The sequence below is a fragment of the Cuculus canorus genome, chromosome 4 (genome assembly GCF_017976375.1).
Source record: "Cuculus canorus isolate bCucCan1 chromosome 4, bCucCan1.pri, whole genome shotgun sequence".
NCBI lineage: Eukaryota > Metazoa > Chordata > Aves > Cuculiformes > Cuculidae > Cuculus > Cuculus canorus.
In genome coordinates this window covers 71,248,843-71,269,554 of record NC_071404.1, presented here as the reverse complement: position 1 = coordinate 71,269,554, position 20,712 = coordinate 71,248,843, and the positions used below count along the sequence as shown (strand labels likewise).

Below are 20,712 nucleotides of genomic sequence, written 5' to 3'. Positions count from 1 at the left end.
GTTCAGATAAGACATCAGGAAAATTATTCATTGAAAGGGTTGGTGGGCACTGGCAGAGGCTGTGTAGGAACGTGGTGGAGTCACCATCCCTGGAGGTGTTTGAAGACAGGCAGGTGAAGTGCTTGGGGTATGGTTTAGTAGTGGACAGGTACAGTTGGACTCGGTGATCGCAAAGGTCTTTTCCAGCCAAGCGATTCTGTGGTTCTATGATTCATTTTATTAAGATTTGGAGCAGGAATAGAACCAAGGCTTGTGGCAGGTGCACCTACACCTCTTCCTTAAATTTTCAAAGGATTTTACAGTCATTTCTAGGTATTAGGTGTTTCCTGCAATTCAATTAATGTTTATTGCATTTTCCTTGTCATTACATGCCATCAGATTAATTCTGAGGTGGCTGCTAATGGAAATGCAATGGTGGTAAACAGAAAAGAGAAGGAAAAAAAAAATTCTATTTAGAAGCTAAATGCAGTCTTCCTTTAGGTGAAACTATCAAAGCCATTCAATGTCCACTTGTATTTAGCCAGGGTAGAGTCTGGTCTGTCTTTTCAGTTTTTCCCTTTGGACATATCAAATTTCCTATTGGAATTTGTCAATTGATATCTTTCTAGTGCGCTTGACAATGAGAATAGTTATTTCCAGAGAAGATTTCTCACAGCTATATCTTGTTAATTCTCCTGCCACAAATGACCTCCCAAAGGGATTTTGAAGCTGCAGGTGTACGGAAGTGATTGAAGAACAAATACATTTAACATTGTTATTTTAAAAAAGGTATGACATGAGAAATCCATGAGACAGGGCATTCCGGTTGCTTATTGAGGCAACTGTGTTTCCCAAAGTTTGCTAGCGCAGACACGGTTGCAAAATGAAGTGCTTGAAAGTTAAAAAGTGACCAGCTGACCTTAAAACATAATCAGTGCTTGTGTACTTTTCACCAATCTTGATAAATTGTGCTTCTGAACTTTGCCTGCAGGTATCATAAACTTCAGGTATACGATAGCCTCGTGCTTGCTGCTTGTCAAATCTAGGAGGGCAGCTTTAATTCTTACCCTTAGTTTAAGATCAGCTCTCTAAAAAATGCACATAAATAAATCTAAGGAAAACCCACCAAGAGTGGGCTGCTTCTGCAGCATGATTGTAGCTGTAATTTAGTAGTAAAACAGAGGAAAATCTTTTAGGTGTTTGATACAAGAGGTGACAGCAGGCCAATTGGTTTAGCGTATTGTTGTTTCCAATACTGTATTCAAGTTTTAGTTAAGTAAAGCTGGATAAGAAACTCTGTGATGCTAGTTTGAGGTCAAGGTTACTTGAATCGTCAAAGCTGTTCCAACCCCAAAACAACCTCAGGAAATGGCTTAACCTTGCTTGTACACGAGGTCTGGGGAACGGTGAGAAAAACCTACAAAAGATTAGAGGCTGGAGCACCTCTGCTATGAGGACAGGCTGAGAGAGCTGGGGATGTTCAGCCTGGGGAAGAGAAGACTCCCAGGAGATATTATAGCGACCTTCCAGTACCTGAAGGAGCTACAGGGCAGCTGGAGAGGGACTTTTTACAAGGGCATGGAGTGACAGGACATGGGGGTATGGCTATACATTGGAAGGGGCATGATTTAGATTAGACCTTGGGAAGAAATTCTTCACGCTGAGAGTGGTGAAGCAGTGGCACAGGCCTCCCCAGGGAAGCTGTGGCTGCTCCATCCCTGGAGGTGTTTGAGGTCAGGATGGATGGGGCCTTGAGCAGCCTGTTCTGGTGGGAGGTGTCGCTGCCCATGGCAGGGGGTGGAACTGGATGATCTTTGAGGTCCCTTCCAGCCCAAAGCATTCTATGATTCTATTTGTCCTGTTACAAATTCATTGTTGTTTTCTTGCACAATTGCACATCACTATTGCACTATACTCTCAGTTATGGGGGAAAAGAGCTGCATGCAATTCCCTTAAAGCAGTGTGTAGTATGAATTACTTACTCAAATAATCACTCTTGTTCTACACTCTGCAAAATGAAAAAATTCCCAGTGCTGGGTAAAGCACATGGAATCAGTCTTTCACGCAGTAGCTTGTGGGTTGTTGGTTTTTATTTTTTGTCCAGCTCTACTGTTAAACATAGTTCTCAAACCAGACAATAAATAATTTCTTAGACAACTTATTCTCTAGTTGCCAAAACAAGAACAGTGTGGTTGACAAGCAGATACTTCTGCTACTGTAAATTTTTCTTTGTATTCTAAAAATGTTTCATGTTTGTTCAGTCCTACCAAGGTTAGTAACAAAATAACAGATCAAGGAAAAAATGACTGTGTCTACTGAATGCACTTATGAGGGTTTTGCAAACCCTTTACCATTCAAATCTGAGACATCTGGCGGAAGGTAACCTGAAGGGAGGCATCTGTGTCACCTTATGCACTCTGTCATAATTGTCATGTGCTTAAATTACATAGCAATTTTTTCTCCATAAACTTTTATGTTGTGACGTGTGGATGGTTTTGAGGAATGTTTCATAAGTTCTCCATGGGAGGAGTTGTTCCTGTCACAGTTGTCTTGCAGATGTGATGAATATTGCCTGTATCTTCAAAGCACAGATAAATGCCGCAGCAGGGAAAGAGGAGGAATAAAAGGAATTTAGATTAACTAAATCAGATGATTAGACCAGCTGATCAGGTGTGTAAGTTAATTGAACTGCCTTTATAAGAACTGTGAAAGCAGTTCCCAATCAAGTCACTTGATCAGCAGCATAAGGAATAAACCCTGGTTTCTTACAGATTTCTTTGAGTAGCTGGAGGTGTCTAGGAAGATGTGAGATTCAGCTGAAGCGTTTTTGCAGCTAGGACAATTTCAATGCCTCCACTATGTGTGAATTTTCTGTAGTCTAGTAAGGCTGGAAAGTAAGTTGCAGCCTTTCTCTCTGTTGAGGTGTTGATACTCTCCCTCCGCAGCCCAACCGCCTAATATCAAAACTTTTGAAAATCAGTCTTTGAGGAAATTTGTTTGTCAATTCAGAAGTCAAGAAGAGAAGGCTCCGAGGAGATCTTGTAGCGACCTTCCAGTACTTGAAGGGGCCACAAGAAAGCTGTGGAGGGGCTGTTTACAAAGGCTTGTAGTGATGGGACTAGGAGCAATGGGTACAAACTGGAGAGGGGCAAATTTAGACTAGACATAAGGAGGACTAGTTTGTACTAGTTTTCTGTTCAGGTCTTTTTCTTTGTAAACCACCTTGAAAATAGGTTGCTTTGCCTATGCTGGAAGCAGTAACATACATCAGGATGTGGTTAGAGTTTAAGAATTGTGTGCATGCATTCTTTTCATAAGGTAAAGCTCTACAGGTGAGGCTGGAAATATAAATATATGTAGAAAGTAAGCAGAAAATCAAACACATGGAAGAGGAAGCAAAAAAAATAGATAAGAAAATGAGGCCCCAAGGTAAAGGAAAAAAGTTGTAGTCGTGGAGTACGGTTACATACAGCAATCTCTGAAGGGTGGGGAAAAGAAGGGAGGTGCAGCAAATAACCTTGGTATTCAGATCACAGAAAAAAAAAATCACATTAAAGCATCCATGCCTTTCTTTTTATTTATAGCGTAGCATTCCCTCAGTTGTGTTTAAAAACAAACGACCCCCCCCCCAAATAGTTGCCGAAGGCAAAGCTCCAAAAAGCACAATTAAAGGATTGTTCTGTCTTTGTGGGGTGAGGAATGAGGACACCTAAAATGGCTTTTCTTTTTGTAGATATGACCTAAGCATTTCCCCTTGCCTGTTGCTTTGGAAAGCTTTTTCATTACTGTTCTTGAGCATTTTCCACTTTTTTTTTTTTAGTGAACACTCAAATGATCATAACCAAAGTTGGTACTGAATCAGTCCCAAACCACAACAAACCAGATTAAATCTCTACCTCTCAGCCAAATCGCACCCTCTCTTTCAAATGTTTCCCAAAGCATGTAGCTCTGAATTAAAATCTGTGCAAGGAAATGTACAACAAGGAGAGGAAAGGCTGGGGAAATGCCATCTCTTGCTTTGTTTAAAGTAAATTAATTAGCACAATATATAAGATAAGGTGGAAAGGCAAGTTCTTGCCTTTTACACTGGGAACTTGGAACAGAAACCTCCTAGCAAGGAACTTTATTTTAATTCATGCTGATAAATAAGCACTAAAATTTTCCTGTTTGATATAAAGTTTTCTCCTCCAGAGTTGCATTACTCTTTCACTGAAATTTTGCTTCAGTGAGTCCTTTAAGAAGAAGAAAGAAATAATTTCTTTTTTTAGTTAAAACTTATCCGGAACAGCAGCAATTATGCCCCCTATTATATTCAATAATATGAGTAACTGAATGAAGGCATTTTTAACATAGCTTGAGTTAATTGTCATTTAAGAACCTAATGTTAGCCAATTTCTATTTCTCCATCAGGCAAAAGAGAAATATACAGCATTGTGTGGGAAGAGTATATCAAAGCAGCCTGATTTATCTTGCGGTAGAAAAACCTGACTAGATGTTGGTTATACCAGTCAATGCTAATGTTTTTACTTTTTGAAGACTAACTACGAACAAAAAGTGATAGTGCAGAACCTTATTCAAAATCCAGTTTCCCTTTGTTCTGCCTTAATTAGTAGGAATGGATGCCGTGCTGCTGACATACACTAAGTTTATTTCAACAGTTGGAAGCAGCGATTCCTGTTAGATGAATTGGGAACTTTGAGGTTTGTACTAATTAAGAATCTGGCTTTTAGGGTCAGTCTCAACTTCCTTTCTCTTGCAGTGCTGGAGCTGAGAATGTTTTTCCCAATTCAGATATAGAGCAAAAAGAAGTCTAATCAAGACTCTGGATGAGTTTATGGTTGGACTCAATGACCCAGTGGGTCCCTTCCAACCTAGTGATTCTATTGATTCTATGATCTTGCAGATTATGCTGTGTGGGTTTCATGTATGTATGGTGCTCGTTAACGTGACCTGTCAGAAAAAAAGAACAGAATATCCAGAAGATGAGTCCCGATGTAGAGATTCTTTCTCTGCTTAAATTACCCTTACATGCATGCACACACAAGTCATACATATATACCTGTTAAATATGGATTCTATATTGAGTCAAGAATCCTCCTTAGCTTTAGAAGCTACCTGATCAGGGTTCAGGTAAAGCCAGTGTCCCTCAGCATATTTGTTCAGGACTTTTCATTGTAGTACAAACCACCACTGACAACTTGAACATCAACTGCAAATAACCAGAGGAACACCTACAGGTAGTGATAAGTTCACTCTTCCAGTCCTGACTTGAGAGCATTTGCTTCAGAAGCTGTGCTCTTTTTCTTTCCTTTTGCAGTCAGTCCACAATAGACTGGTCTTTTTCTGAGCCTTCAGAATCTTTCTCTCATGGTTCTAGCAGCTTTGGTTCCTGTGGGCAACAACTGTGATAACCAGTATCTTGATGTTGTTCTGCTATAGTGAAAGGATACCTGCCTAAGGGTACGGTGAGTTTTTCTTCAAAAGCTATTGCTATCAGGATTAGATATTATCATAGGCTTCAGTCTTCACCTTCCCCAAGTGTGTCTCTTGGTGTTGTGGAGCTACAAACGAACAGATTAGTAAGTAACAGGCTCCAGTATTTTTATCTTTGCTCCTGTATTTTCATCTATACATAATTCATAGCATTGTATCCATTCTGGCTTCTTGATAGCATGTGACATTCAGGGTGCATTCCAGTGAAATACTCCTTAAAATTGCTGGTGACGGTGGCATGAGCTTCTTTTTCCAGCCAGTCCCATTTCCTGGCTGTCAGCTTTTCATTCCTTTCATCTCTAAAACCAAGTTTTTCCAGCTCGTCTTTAGTGAAGAGTTCCTTCAAAAGACAGTTGCTTTAGGTAAGGGTTCTAGTGATAATTTGTAGTGACTTGTCGTAATTGGAAGGAGTTATGATTATGATTTTTTACTCTCTCCTCACTTTTTCCAATCTTAGCAAGGGAATTTTAAAGATGGCATGCACTGGATGAGTATTTTATAGAGGCCTAAGCAACGTGTTGTTTGGTGCACATGAATATAATTGTATAAAATGTAGCATGTTTCCATAAGGTGGAAATAGATAAGGGAGCAGACTTGCTCACTGTCTTCACAGGACACAGAGTCAGTAAAGGTGTATTGGAACCAGAATTATAATTTCTTATCTAGATAAGAGCTTTCTTCAGGCCCTAGTGAAGTAGATGAGAGCCTGTACTAATTTTGTTTCTGATGAATGTCTATACTGTCTCTGTGCTCTCTGTACCTTGTCTTCCAAATCTGTTTTTTTCTTTTCATAAATTTGACTGTGGATTCCCAGATAGGTGCATTAGCAAATATGTGTCTGTGGAGTTACATGTGGGAGAGGTTTTTGTTCCTTTCCATCTAGAATTACCTTTTGAAACAAAGATGATGCCTCTCTCATTGCTTCTATCATGATAAATCCACAAATGTTATTGCTAAATATTTTTACATCACATTTCATGTTTTCTACTTGGTATCAGAAACTGTTTTTGATGTTGCCATGTTTTCTATGTGTCCTCCATGTTGGCATAATCGTATTAATATCACGTTACAGATGTGAACATCTTGGATCAATATAAACTGTATTTTTTTCTACAAATCCAACTATCCATGCAAAATTAAAATCAGGAGTCTGACAATAAAAGCAGTGAGGAGTTGTTGACAGACAAAAAAAAGAAAGCATTCATAGCTGATCTAGTTTGTACTATAAGAGGCCAAAACTTGGCATGCAATGAGATACAGGCTATCATCTTAATTTTTTTTCCCCCACTAAAGAAATTACTTAGTCTAAAAGATTAGACTCGTGCTTCACGATTAATAGAAAATCTACTTTCATCCTCAGATAATTTTCTCTTGGATACTGCTCATGTTCCTAATGTGCTTTGTTAGAATCCTCTATTGTCAACTTTCAAAACCTTTTAATAGAGTATGAAAGCAGCTGGCTGTTTCTGGCACTAGTTTGACCTGTAGTATCCTTGCTGTACTCTTTGCATTTAAAATGGTGATTTTAATTTAGTTGTTGAGGAACTCCAGATGCAGAGAAAGATTTTTTTTTTTTTTTTTTAATTTTTTTTTTTATGGTAAGGTCAGATTTTGGTTCTTACTTCCATCTAACAAAGAGGGCAAGACTTTCTTGCAGATCTCCATATAAGTGTTTTTCAGGCACGCATAAACTGCATTTTCCAACTGAGTAGAGTTGAGTGAATTCTTCATTGGAATTACTTATAATCGAAAAAAAAAACTATTTTGGGGCAACAGAAGCATTTCATACACTTGTGTCTGGCACACTAAGATGTTTCAGTGTGCACAGGGAAAGTAAATAAAAATTGGAAAAAGCCTGTTTAATTTAGAAGATCCCCTTTTAGATTCTTGTTTTCTCTTCAAGGAACTAAATTATTACAATGGAAACCAATGTATTAATTTTGACTCTTCCCACCTCCCCTCATCCCGGGTCACCCAGTGGTAGAAAAAAACCTGTCAGTTTTCATGCAGCTTTTCTAATGATTCCAGGGTGGACAAGACTGGTCCTGCGGAGATGCCTGTTTCTGTCTGATGATGCAGCCAGGCTGGGTAGCTTAGCAGATCTTCAACATTGACCCTCTATGAAAAGGAGTGGTCCTATTTCTACTCCTCCCTATTCATTTCTACTTTGTTTTGCATCTAATTAATCCTGCAGTGATCGTGTTGCACCTCTTTCTTCACAGAAAGATCTCAGAAATTATTCTTGAGGGAGGAAAAGTAGAGGATTTCTCCATAGGGGATCCAGAATAGAGATTTTCATTTAAGCAAAACTTATTGTCTCAAGTATAGTCATGTGAGGAGGCAAGAAAACTTTGCAAACTCACTTATCTGAAGTTGCCCATTGTGACAACTGTTGGTTCTCAGTCTCGAAATATTTGGAAAGCAAACAATCAACATGCTGTATTGTTCAGCTTGTATTTTGAAGCTGTTACAGATGTACGCTTGAGTGAGACCTTAAGAATACAAAGGACAGCATGGGATATTCTCCTAGACTTGCTATTTTCTCCCACAACATCTGCTGTGGGTCCATTTGTGAGTAAAATGTTGCACGTTGTGGAAGGGGCAGTCTATAGCAAGCCTGTTGTAAGCAGGATCCTAGAATCTAAGGCTGTCTTGGCAAAAAACAATCCAGCTGTAGGTGAGATGGCTCGGCAATGGTGGTTAGATGTCTGAGCACTATGCAGCAGGCGTGGAGGAGTTTGTGGTACAAAATAGAAAGAAAATAAGTGCTGAAATCCTTGTTTAAAAATGATGCATGATTGTTAAACTTGCTTTCAAATGTGTTTGTCACAGTTTAGCCCTGGCCCAGCTGATTTCAGCAGCTAAAACCAAGCAGCCAAACTCCCTGTTCCCTTCCACCCCGAAGGAGAAAGGGAAATGAGAGGAAAAAAGACTTGTGGGTTGGAAACTGAACTAAACCAACTTTAATAAAATAGTAATAATAATTATAATTAAGATGATAATACGATATATGCAATTATGAGTTTGCGCACCTCACTCCTTGATAACCATACATCAACACAAATGCTGCAGAGCAAGTTGGGGAAGGGATCAGTGGCAGGAGAGTGCTGGCTACAGGAACGGGATTCAGGAATGCATGGATCTGGAGCAAACATACGGATGAGGTCCCCGCTATATGTTTGAGTTCTCAGAAGAAACACCCTCGTGATCTCTGTTTTATACCAAGTATGATGCGTGAGGGATGGAATCCTCTGTTGGTCAGTTTGAGGTCACCTGTCCTGTCTGCGCCTCCCTGCAGGTGCAACTTTTCTTGCCTCTTACATATGGTACTCTACCAGCTTGAGGATGGCCTTGGTTACTGTAGAAATTACTATAAGCAGTGACTTTTCTGCATACCAAAGCCCCATGTTATCACTTCTGGGGAGAAACACTGTATAAAAATCATGCCATTAACTTTCAGAAAATGGAGTTAATTAGACGAGAATGAGCTGAAGTTAGAAAACTGATTTAGCTCAAACCAGAAGAGTGTTGTGGTTGAATCTCGTACTTGCCAACAGATACAGGAATCTTATGGCGTATTTATATATATAGACTCACAGTTCTCATTTTGTGTTATCACCGGAGAGAAAGTTGTTGTAAACAGTGTTGGGGGAGTACTGAGATGTAAAGGAAGAGGGTTCCTTTCAGCCATTTAAGCAAAATGAAAACAAGTTGAGCAAATCTGATGAAGAGAACTCAGAAGACTGGTTGAATTTTTGTAGGATTTCTCGGAGTATCATGAGCAGGAAGACTATCTTATGTCGTTCTAGAGCTGCCTGTGGTTTTCCCTGTCTTCTGTGCAACTCATCACTACTGAAGCTTTGCTAAAGAAATTATTAATAAGGAGTTCCAGTTTAAGGAACAGACAAAGCTCAGGCCCTTTTAAAAACATCTAATGCTTGACAAACTGTATTGAGTATATACCTTATTTGTGGATTATAATTTTTGCTTATATTATGCAGATTTTTTGTGTCTTTGCCACACTAATGAAGATGTCCATCATTGCGCACAGGTCTGGTGTGTGGCTGGTAGCACGGCTTTGTTGGAAAGGTTGTGATCCTTACTCCAAAGTCAAAATCAGTGTTTTGTCAGCACAGGCTACGTAAAGATGTCTTATTTTTGCGTTGTGGAAACTCACCTTTCATATAGCTTAATTTATCTCTGTCTGAATTGCATCGTCTTCAGCTTTGTATCCTGACTCCAGTTGTATAAAACTAGCATTTCCCTAATTCTCTAACGAGGCCCTGAGCAATTCTGTTCTTTTCTGGTTTACTGCTGATGTCTCCTTTGCTACATAAGCCTCTTCTGCTGTGAGCTGTAAAATAAATCAGCCAGCTACCCTGGCTGGGCCGACGGAGCCCTTTTAAGTGAATGTTCCCAGCCAGGTCATGTGTCTCGCACTTGTCTCTCCTGCACAGATGAGTTCCTTTTGGGAAGGAGATTCTTTTGCTCCATAGTCTCCAGTGCATCACTGGATCATTGATTGCTCTTGTGGACTAAGGCTTTAATTTTTTTTCTAAGATATGGAAAGCCAGCACGCATAGTGGGGGGGGATGCATGCCTCTGCTTTTTGGGAGATGAAAAGCAGCATCTGTTTGTATCTGTTGTTTCTTAAGGGTAGACTCTACGTTCAGGTACACTGCACTGTCGTGGTCTCAGTCACACCTCAGTTCATCTTGGGTTTACTGTGTAACGAATTTTAAGAATGGGGCTTGTAGTTGCTGAGAACTCTACTTGTCCAAGTAGTTAATCTTAGAAATAAATTCAAAATGAAGAACATTAAATCCACCACAATTTTGAATGGGAATACCCACACAAGGATTTAATGGTTTAAGTATTCAATTAGATTAATTTGGATTTCTGAGTGTACTTAGGTAATCAAGCCTTCCAACTATGCTCTGAAATAATTTCCTACAGGCTTCAGTGCTGCAAAAGACTGTAACTTGGAGACCTTTATACTTTTTGGTTCTTCTTGCCTCTTTACCCAAGTACAATCTTGTAGGCTGAGAGAGTTGGTGTTGTTCAGCCTGGAGAAGAGAAGGCTCTGAGGAGACCTTATAGCGACCTTCCAGTACATGAAGGTGGCCTACAAGAAAGCTGGGAAGAGACTGTTCACAAAGGCTTATAGTGATAGGACAAGTGGCAATGGGTATAAACTGGAGAGGGGCAGATTTAGACTAGATATAAGAAGGAATTTCTTCACGCTGAGGGTGGTGAGGCAGTGGCACAGGTTGCCCAGGGAAGCTGTGGCTGCCTCATCCCTGGAGGCGTTGAAGGCCAGGTTGGATGGGGCCTTGGGCAGCCTGGTCTGGTGGGAGGTGTCCCTGCCTATGGCAAGGGGGAAGTTGGACCCAGATGATCTTTGAGGTCCCTTCCGACCCAAACTACTCTATGATTCTGTGATTCTGATACTCTTGTTCCTCCCTCCTGCATCGTGTATCTTAGCAGCTGCATTTTAGGTGGCCAGAGATATGAATAAGCTCCAGCAATTTTGGTGGCCTCGAAACTCTTGTCTTAATGCTCCAAGTTTCTCTGAAGTTTGTGTTACTTTATCGGAATGCCATTAGTTTGCCACAGCGACAACTTGGCTGTGGTATAATGCTTCGGCTGTATCAAAAAGTCACTTTTATTATGTTTCTCTCTTCAGACGCTGCTGTTTAATAGAGAGCACCTTGGAATGTTTGTTGAACAGCTACACTCCCCTGTTTGTGACAGTTGTTTTCAATTGATGTTGACGGGGGCACAAGGGCTGATGAGACATAAAGAGAGAGGTCTTTTTTTGTGTTTTTAGATGCCAGTGCCCAAGGTAATGATCTGTAGGTTTCTAGGATTTTAGCTGATTGTTTGGCTGTGATTCAAGGACTTCAGCATGCGTTTTGGAAACACTTCTGTTACGAGTATGTGGTGAAACTGATCTGTTTTCCAGTGCTGGTGCAGGGAAAGGAAACGAGTGGCAGTGGCTTATTCTACACGACATATTTACATGTAAGTTCTACCATGCTAGTTCATATATAGGACTATTTTCAGAGGCATCTTTTAGCTGCTTTTTAAAAAATAAACATTATTTCCCAAAGACTGGGATTGTTTTGTTTATTTGTGCCCTGTAGTGCTTGGAAATGCTTATGAAGAACCAACGTACATTTTCTATTTCCTGACAGCGAAGGAAAGTTCTCCCCAAAGAGGCCAACAGCTGAGCTAAAGATTGTAGCTAACACAGGAGAGTCGCTGATGTGACGGATCTGTGGCTGTAAATGACAGGTTTACTGCTGCTGTTGCTGCCCTGAAGGGTTTTTTGCTGAAGGTAGGAATATAGCACAGGCAGTGAGAACTAGAGGGCTGCTGGTTCAGATTGCTGGCTTTGCTTGTAATACTGCTTGGCATAGCTTGTAAGGATAGCTTTTGTATAACCTGAAGTTTGTCACTGTCAGCTCAGCTGCAGGCAGCTCCCTTGTCTCTGATTGCAGTTCTTTGTTATATGAAGAGCATAGATTTGCATTACGGGGTGTGTGTGTGGGGGGGATGTGGAGCTTGGGGGCAGGTGGGGAGAACTTCACTGTGCCAGCAGTGAGGAACTGTTAGCGAGGCCTCATAATCTGAAACATCAGACTAATGTCCACTGCAATGTGTTGTTCTCTAGGAAGAAAAAGATTTGATCGAGACATTTTTGAGCCACCAGAGGTGTATTTAAAGTGCCTTTAAAATGTTGACTCCAATGCTCATTCTCTGCAATGTGGCTCTATGTGTCTGTGTGTAAATAAGTGAATGTTTATTTGTAAGCAGTGCTTTTTTGGGAGCTGTAATTTTAAAAAAATTAATCCTTGAGGGACTGCCAATGACCCATTTGTTCAAAAATTTTTGAGCAAGAGCTTCAGATGAATTGCAAAAAGAGGGAAGCCTTTTGATGCTGAAAGAAGTTTGTCACCATACTGTCAGTGTGTCAGGATGTGTGCCTCTTCCTCTCACCCTGCCTTTTGTTGAGTGTCCTTTTGCTTGAATGTGTGAAATAAAGCTGGGCTGTGCCTAGGACTGGGAATAAACTTAGTCCCTTCTCAGTCTTTCCCTTTAAATCTTGGGGAAGAAAAGACATTTATATTTGTAAAAGGGTAGGCTCACAGAAAAAAAAGAAAAGAAGAAAACCTAAAACAATTTCTACAGAGCTAATGCTAAGCTTTGGATAGGAGTTTTTGTGAAGGAAAAGTGGTTAAAGGGGAAACCAAGAATAAACTCTTTTTGTCGAGCATGGTGAGAGATGTCAAGAGGAAGCTGGAGCTGAGAGGTTCCTGATGTTGAGCAGGTGAAGGGAGGAATGTGTATAAAATTTATTTTATGTTATCTTTCTGACGAGTTGAAATGTCTCCGAAACTGAAGGCAACTCATAAATTTAAATGTTGTAATAGGCCAAAGAGCAAAGCTGCACTTGGGAAAACCAGTATACAATGACCTTTGCAAACACAGTCACTTTAGCTCATGTTATAGGATTTGCACTGGACAGTGGGTAACTCTAGGCTTGCTTTATTCACAACTCGGAGCTGGGCTGTCACCTCGGTGAGTGGCAAAGGCCCACACATAATCATCATATATATATATATATATATGTATTTTTTTATCATAGCATTATACATTGTTTTTCCATGTGCTCCTAGTTCTTTATTCTCCATTAACTCAAAAGTCCAAAAAAGTCCACATTGATAATTTATCTCCACTGTCTTGTTTCAGTTCTCCCTCAGAAGCAATGCTTCAACAGGTCGTGTTCCTCCTCTTGTCAAAAAGTCACTTATCTTCTCTCTTGAGACACATCTATTCAGCTTCAAACTTCAAAGAAAACCCTGAAGCTGTTCCATTAACTTATATCTAGTCTATGCCTATACTCATATTTGAAACCAGCCATGGAAGGGGGGCTATACATGGGACAGTTGAGCAGTGTTCTTGTAGTTGCCATTAAGATTAATTTCCAACACCTGTTCTTATTATACTCTTAATAAAATACTCTATTTATCATAACCAACTATCAATAATATCGAAGTCTTACATGGATATATTTATCATATCTCCTCATTTCCCTTAACAGCTCACAAGTTTTATACTTGTATATATGGTTATCCAAGCATGTCAGAATGGGCTGCTGTTCATAAAAAAGCAGTAGGTTCCTTTTCATGCTCTTTTTTTTCCTCTGCTCTGCTGGTAGTGTCACCTGATAAAGCCTCTAGTCCTGCAGTGATTTTTTTTTTTCTGACCAGCTTTGCCCATAGCATAGTACCAATGCTTCTATTAAAATGGACCAGACCCTCTGATCTCACGGACTGGACCCAAGTCCTGCTGCTTTTGGTGGAGTCATTCCCTACTCATAGTAGTCTCTGGGCTGCTCTGAACTGCACCTTCTAGGTTTGTTACACACTAGTGTAAATTCCATAGTTCTCCTTGTTTTTCCCTGTACAACTGCAAGTTCCTTTGTGTGGAAGGAGACTGACTAGACACACATGTACATTTTCTGCTTTGCCCATAAGTGCTATTTTGTTGGCGTAGATCACTCCCTGAGCCCTATTTCTCATTCCCTGCTGCTTCTCAAAATGGCCACGAGCCACACATTCAGGGGTGTTATGGACTGAAAAAACTATTGTTACCAGCATATCAAAATCTATTTATAAAAGAATTAAAGGGAGTCAAGTGCCTAAACCATTTGAATTTCAATTGGAAATATCCTGCCCTGTTAACTGAATGTATTATTTTGCCAGCTTTCTTTTAAATGACATAATGATAAAAGAACTCAACCTGTTTTCAAATGACTGCATGTTAATAGCTTCTAGCAGGTGCTGCAGAAATCAAGGAAGTCTATGAAATTTCAGAATGTCCCCTCCCCCTAAAGAAAGCTTATTTTGGAAAAGTGCATGTGTTTTTAGTCTGGTTTATCGGATGTGTGAGACTATGATCTGTTTGTACTTATGCTGCTTTGAGAGTGGTATTTTTGTAAGGATTCAAAGTGCATCTGTCTTAAGTGGAAATCCCACATGAGCTTAGCTATGCTGATGTCGAAGCACCTCTAAAGCATCTCATTTTAGGGTCCCAGAAGTGCAAAACCAGTTGACATAAAGCTTCAAGGAAAAAAGACAACCCACAGCCAAACAACAAAAAAAGCCCTAAACTCCCTGAAATGTCTTTTGTCACCTGAACGGCAATTGCTCCAAGAAGCTGGAACAGAAAACTACAAAACTGCTTTTCATCTGCACTTACAGACTGATAGATTTTCTTTGTAGCTGACAGTAGGCAGTGAGGCGTAATTCCTTTTGTTCCTTTGGTTGTTTAGCACAGTAAGAAAATTTAGGTCAAACTCTCAATCATTTGATCACATGCCTGGGGATGTAATACATTTTGTCTAATAGCCAGGGGAAACAGTCATTTAACCAAGTAACTGTTTCATTCCTTTAAGTGACTAATTTGACAGGCAAGGCACAGTTCACAGGAAAACAATGGATCCAACAATGGGAAGTTCTCAGCTTGACCTTTGTGCCCAGTTGGATACCAGTGGGGCTTGTTAACACAGAGATGTTTGCCAGATTGAGAGGAGTGTAGCAACATCAGACATATAATGCAGTTTAAGTTACATCATGCAGCGCCTTGCATCATGTGGATACTACAAATAATTTGCCCCACTCTTTTCCTGCCACAAGGTTTCTGAATCGGGGTATGAAGCAAGAGCATTTAGTTAAAACCAAGCAGCTTGCTTTGCCTTCAATTTCAGAACAGGGGGGGCTTGTGTAATTTTCACCCTTCTTTATCCCAAACACCTATATCAGCACTTCACTGCACACTGACTATCACACGAGAAGCAGCTAAAACAGCAGGTGGATTTAAAATGAAAGGACAGCTGTGCAGAGGAGCTGCTGTATAAGCAGATTATAAAATATGTGGTTTGGAGAGGTGGAACTTATCTATCCTCAGGAAGGAACTCTTTGCTGGTCGTTAGCTGATAAGTTCAGCCACCATCTCTTGAAGATAAATTCTGATATTGCCATTGTAGCTCTGACTAGTTCTACATCAGCCTCTTATCACTGTACAGTTGTGGTTTGGACTCTTTGGAAAAGTTTAGTTTAGAAAGGGAAAATATTTTACTGGTCTACTTCAATAATTAAAAAAACCCTATGCTTGCAGTTTAGCGCTGTCATCTGAGCATTGGTAATTGCTCAGCGTATCATGTTCCTCTCCAATGGTACAGTTACTTTCTGTTTGGTAACGACCCAGGAGAGATGATCTGCATTCACAGCTAAACAAAACCACTAGAGGAATCCTATTGTTAAATGAAATGCCTTTATATTCCGATTTAACTGAAAAAAACCCTTGCTGCTGCAATTTTTAATTTAAATATGGAAAATAATGTTGTACAGCCAGTCTTGTAAATTGTTCTCGCCCTTTTTTAAGGCAGAACAAGTGTCCATCTTTGCTGTCTTACTGCCACACCTTTTATCCTAGGCTCTCATTGATGTGCCTTCTTGAGGGAAGGTCTTTATTGTCCCTTCATCTGTGATGAAAGTTTGCAGCAATTACCTCTCATTCTCCTCTCTCTCTAGAGCATAATATGTGCATGATTTTTCCAACTGGGTAATAAGCATATTTAAAATAATGAGTCCCAAGGACTGTTGAAAAAAGTTAGTATATACAATTTAGCTTCTGAATATCTTTGTTTTCAAAGCAAATTTTATTTCACTGTTAATCATATTCTTTTGTTTCATTGCACTTTCACTTCCCATAGGTTCTTTTCTCAATGCTGTTGCTTTTAAATATCTTACTTTATGCTGCTTTTTTTTAATTCATGGAGATGTAGTGATCTTGTGTGTTTATTTGCCCATGATTCCAAGTTGTGTGTTAGTTTGCCTGCCATGATGCCTCTGGTAGCTTTTCCCTTCCAGTAGTAACTGCTGAATTCCCATCCCTCTACTCTGTTTGTCACCCCCTGGTTTTTATGTACTTCTTCAGTAATGGTACAGTTACTAATTTTTTTTTCCATTCCACTTTTGTTTCTCAGTAAAATGATTAGGATTCTACCTACTTACAGCTCAAACGTTAGCCAGAGTTCTCACCGATTGGATACAACATTCAGAATTTCTCATGTTCAGGTAGAGATACAGAGAAACGCTTCTCAATAGATTACCTTTCTTCATCTTCTTCCCTCCCCTGCTCACAGTTAATTTCATCCACGTTCAACTCATAATGGAGAAAAGATCTGAAATTTAACTGAAATAATGAAACTAAGTCACATTGCCACGTTTAAAACCTCCTGTCACTGAAGGGAGTAATACCAGTTGTGAGAGAGACTGGAACACCAGAAAACTTTGTGTAGGCAAATGCAGAGCTACAGTGCTCTTAAATTGAGCACATGTACTAAATTAATTTAATGGTTGGTATTGTTTTGTCTTTGTGCCTGGTCAGATCCAAGTGGCTGCTGGGGTCAAGTGATTTTGTACATGCTATGCACCTCTGAACACAGGAGAACTTTATTGTTTAGGGACCAGCATGGGTTTCTTTCTAGCTTAATGTTTAGAAATTGTTTGTCTTAGTTTCTGACACACTTGGGGAATAGTTTTACACATAGACTTCTCTGGAGACTCCTCTCCCTCAGTTTTCCCGTTATTAACATACAAATCACTACTGTTGTAAGTGAGAATGGAGCCTGTTTATGGTTTCTCACCAGGGTCCTCCCAGTCTTCTTGAAGCTAGGGAAAACAAATGGGCCTTTTAGTGTGCCCCGAAAGTCAATAAACCAGAACTAGTTTTCAGGGGCTGCGGGTGCAGGTTCCCAAACTGGGGGACCATGGCAGAAAGTGCACATCTGCCTTCTGTTAGCCGCGTTTCTGCCCTAGTGTTCAGCTACCACCAGACTGGTACAAAGAAGTTGTTGTTTATTGGTTTGGTTTTTAGAGATTCACACTTTCCCGAAACACTTTAAGGCAAACTTCCTCAATACTTTAATAATTTATTCAGCAAAAGTAAACTCCTTAAATGCCATGTCCAGAAGAGGTCAGAAAAAGGAAAAAAGATGTATTTTATAAGAAAGGGGATGCTGATATGATCTGCATTTTAGGTACCTTTTGAATTGGACACATAGTAGTTCATCTACAAGGGAGGAGCTGCAGCTGAGAACTGCAAGATATAACCTCTGGTGATCTAAAAGCAGAGAAAAAAGCTGAATAGGTTGTACCTGTTAACCTGTTTCTGGTTTGGGACAGAAATCCATTGGCTGCTGCTTTTCCATCCTGCAAATGCAAGTTTAAAATTCAATAGAACATCACTGTTTTTTAGATATAGTAGTTTAATTTTTTTTATATACAAAGTTCTGACGGCTAAAGAGAAAATGAAATAAATTTACAGAAATTTACTGTGTGGCTGTTACTGGACAGGAGTGAAGGAAGAGGGAAAAAAGTTTTGATTTTTGGCTTTGTTTTGGTTTTTCCTCCCTCTTTCCCCAGCAGAAGCTTCCACACAGTGGGAAGATAAAGCAATGTTCTCATATCCTCCAAAAAGGAGAGAGGAGAGACATAGAGAGGCACCGAAGTAGCTTAAGAATAAAGATCATGTCTAAAGCAAATGTATTTATTCTTAACAGTTGAGATGGATTAGACAAGAGTAAGTTTATTGCTTTACAAGCCAACAATGTATGTTCTTATCATCTGCTTTTAAATGGCATGATCTCTTTTTTACTACTGAGACAGATTTGCTCTGGGCTCTTGTAGTTATCAGATCTGGCCTTGAGGATGCTGCTAGCCGCGGGTTACGCTGCGAGCATGAGAACGTGTTGGGGCAGAACAGGCTTGTCTTAGCAAGGTGACATCTGTTTGACTTCGTAAAACAAGGCAGCTCCATTTTGTGTCTGGCTAAGGGTACCAGAAAGGTTCCGTCTCAATTGTCATTTTTGTTGCTTTGGTGAATAGTTTTGAGGTGGTATGTTTGGGGTTTTTCCTTTTAAAGAGAATTTTCTTCTATGCTTGCTTTCTAATAATGGAAGATGTGATCAGTTTACAAGCTGTGGGTTTGGGGGCTCTTTCATTTGCTTGAAATTTGAGTAACAAAGATGTTACACCATACCACATGCCCAAAGGTATTTAAATCATGTATTATATTAACATTTAGTTTTAGGTGCTGTCTTGAGAGCGAAGACAAAAGGCTGCATCACATGTGTTTCTGCTGAAGTACGTAGGCATTAAGAGATCCTTTTCCTTCTATGCAGGGTCTATATTTTCTGCAGAAAATTAATTAGGACAAGTTCTCAAGGTCTAGGCTTTGCCTTTGCAGAAAAGTAAAAGAAAGGAAAAAACAATTGCAACGCCAGCCGTAATATGATTTCAGGCTTTGCCTACCTGTGGTAGATGAACTACCTGCTGTGAACCCCCAAGGGAAGCCGGCTGTTTCTATGAGGTATTTAAGGACAAGGTTCACTGTACTCGTTTGCTCATGGCTCTGGTTTGTTTTGTGATAAGACTAAAGACTCTCTGTAGACTAGAAACTGTCTCTACTAGTAAATAAAGGAAAGAAACCCATTTCTGGCAGTCAAGACAGAGCCATAACGTTCCAGATGGCTCACAGTATTTGAAGCAACTCTAATATTAAATAGATATAGTGTTTCAAAAGCTAGAAGTGCCTTGTAGGGTTTTTTCTTTTCTCTCTTTTTTTTTTTAGATTGATTATTAGACAAAGCCTCTTGTTGGGGGGAAAAAAAAAAAGAGTTGCAGAAGATGTGGAACTTGACACCAAAAGTTTGGGAAGCTGCAAAATAAGCTGGACTTCATCTTTAAGTAGTGCTCTTCTGGTAAACTCATCAGAGGAACAAACCAAATTGTGATGTTTGTAAACAACTCAGCTTTGTTTTAGTGGGTACATATGCAGAATCTCTTACAGTAGCGTATATTTCCCTCTGTGGTGACCTAAAGATTTTTACAGAGGGAGCTTATTAGAATTATGGTGTCTTGAGATATAAACTGCATTCTGCCAGATAGAATATTCCTAAGTATCAATTGCAAATTGAAACTTTCCATTTAAAGGAGTTATTCAGCAAGAAAGACAAACAGATTAGGAACATGATGCAGATGAATGGGCAAACACAATAGCAACAGTGAAGTCCCAAGCAGTGCTGGAAGCAACGTATTCGCAAAGATATGTATAGATCCTACGTTAACAGTAGGAGTGGGTCAGCAGATGGAGAGTCCAGGAGGGCCAAGAGGTTAATTTCATCTACTCTTTAATCTTCCTTCAAGATTCCTGGGACTTGCTTAGCTAAGTGGAGGGAGATGCATTTAAAGTGAGCTATTGGAAAAAAGTGTTAGAATAGGGTGAGTCTCTCCTTGGCTTTCAACAACACTTGGAAAATACTGTTTTGAATGTAATCGTAGCTTGAATAGATTCTATCAAAAATGACCAGATTTTAAGTGAACATGTTCCTAAATCCTGGACAAAATAATTAGGCAGGACTCAGTGTGTTTTGGCCCGTTCTGTGCTGATTATCTAAAATATAGATGATCCAGATATGATCACGAGACCAGGCTACCACTCCACAGCTACTTTGGTTAAGCACATGAATACTATGTGTTATTGAGATAAAAGGAGGAATGACTGCAGCCTAGCGAACAGTAGTTAAAGAAATTCCCCGTGGGACCAACATCAGTCAGAAATAACCTCGGGTGCAGTTACAGTATCTCAAGGACGCTGAAATGTACGTGTGCTTTTTCAGCTCTCTTCAGAGAAAGACTTTTTGTTTGTTCTTGTTAGCTGCTGAATTGCAGGTTGCTGTTTTCATTTTTCAGAGATTCCTAAATCCACAAGATCATCAGCAGTGCTTTGCAATTAAAGGCTTTCTCAGCTGGCCCATGCACGAGAGCTGAGAGCTGTGGCCAGTTATGTGGTTTTGGGAAGATCTGTACTTGGCAGGGAAATTCTTTGGGGATGCCCCCTCTTAGCTCTTTTTCTGGAACCCTGTGCCCTTGGAAAGCTTTGGAGCACTTATGTAAATGCATATGTGGAGTGACTATGTAGGTCAGACGCTGCATGTGACCCTTCCTACTTTAACACTACAAAACTGAGGATGTAGGTCAGACTTCCACAGTCCTCAGCATTGACAATGATTGATTTTTATGTTTTGTAATGGGAAAAAGATAAGGTGTCTTCAAGTTCCAAATGTGAGATGTAGTCTCTGTTTCTAAAATGTCTAGAACAGGCAAT

At 39.9% G+C, this 20,712-nt stretch overlaps 1 protein-coding gene across 2 annotated transcripts in view; it reads left to right on the top strand.

The window, feature by feature from the left end:
* JADE1 (jade family PHD finger 1) overlaps nucleotides 1-20,712 on the top strand; it is a 153,381-nt gene that overhangs the window by 61,790 nt on the left and 70,879 nt on the right. Inside the window, exon 1 of one of the 2 annotated variants that reach the window (XM_054064480.1) lies at nucleotides 11,432-11,496. The exons of the other annotated variant lie outside the window; for it this stretch is intronic. The gene's annotated coding sequence lies outside the window, so the exon portion shown is untranslated. Of the gene's footprint in view, nucleotides 1-11,431; nucleotides 11,497-20,712 lie in introns of those variants that run through there. 2 annotated transcript variants of the gene reach the window in all.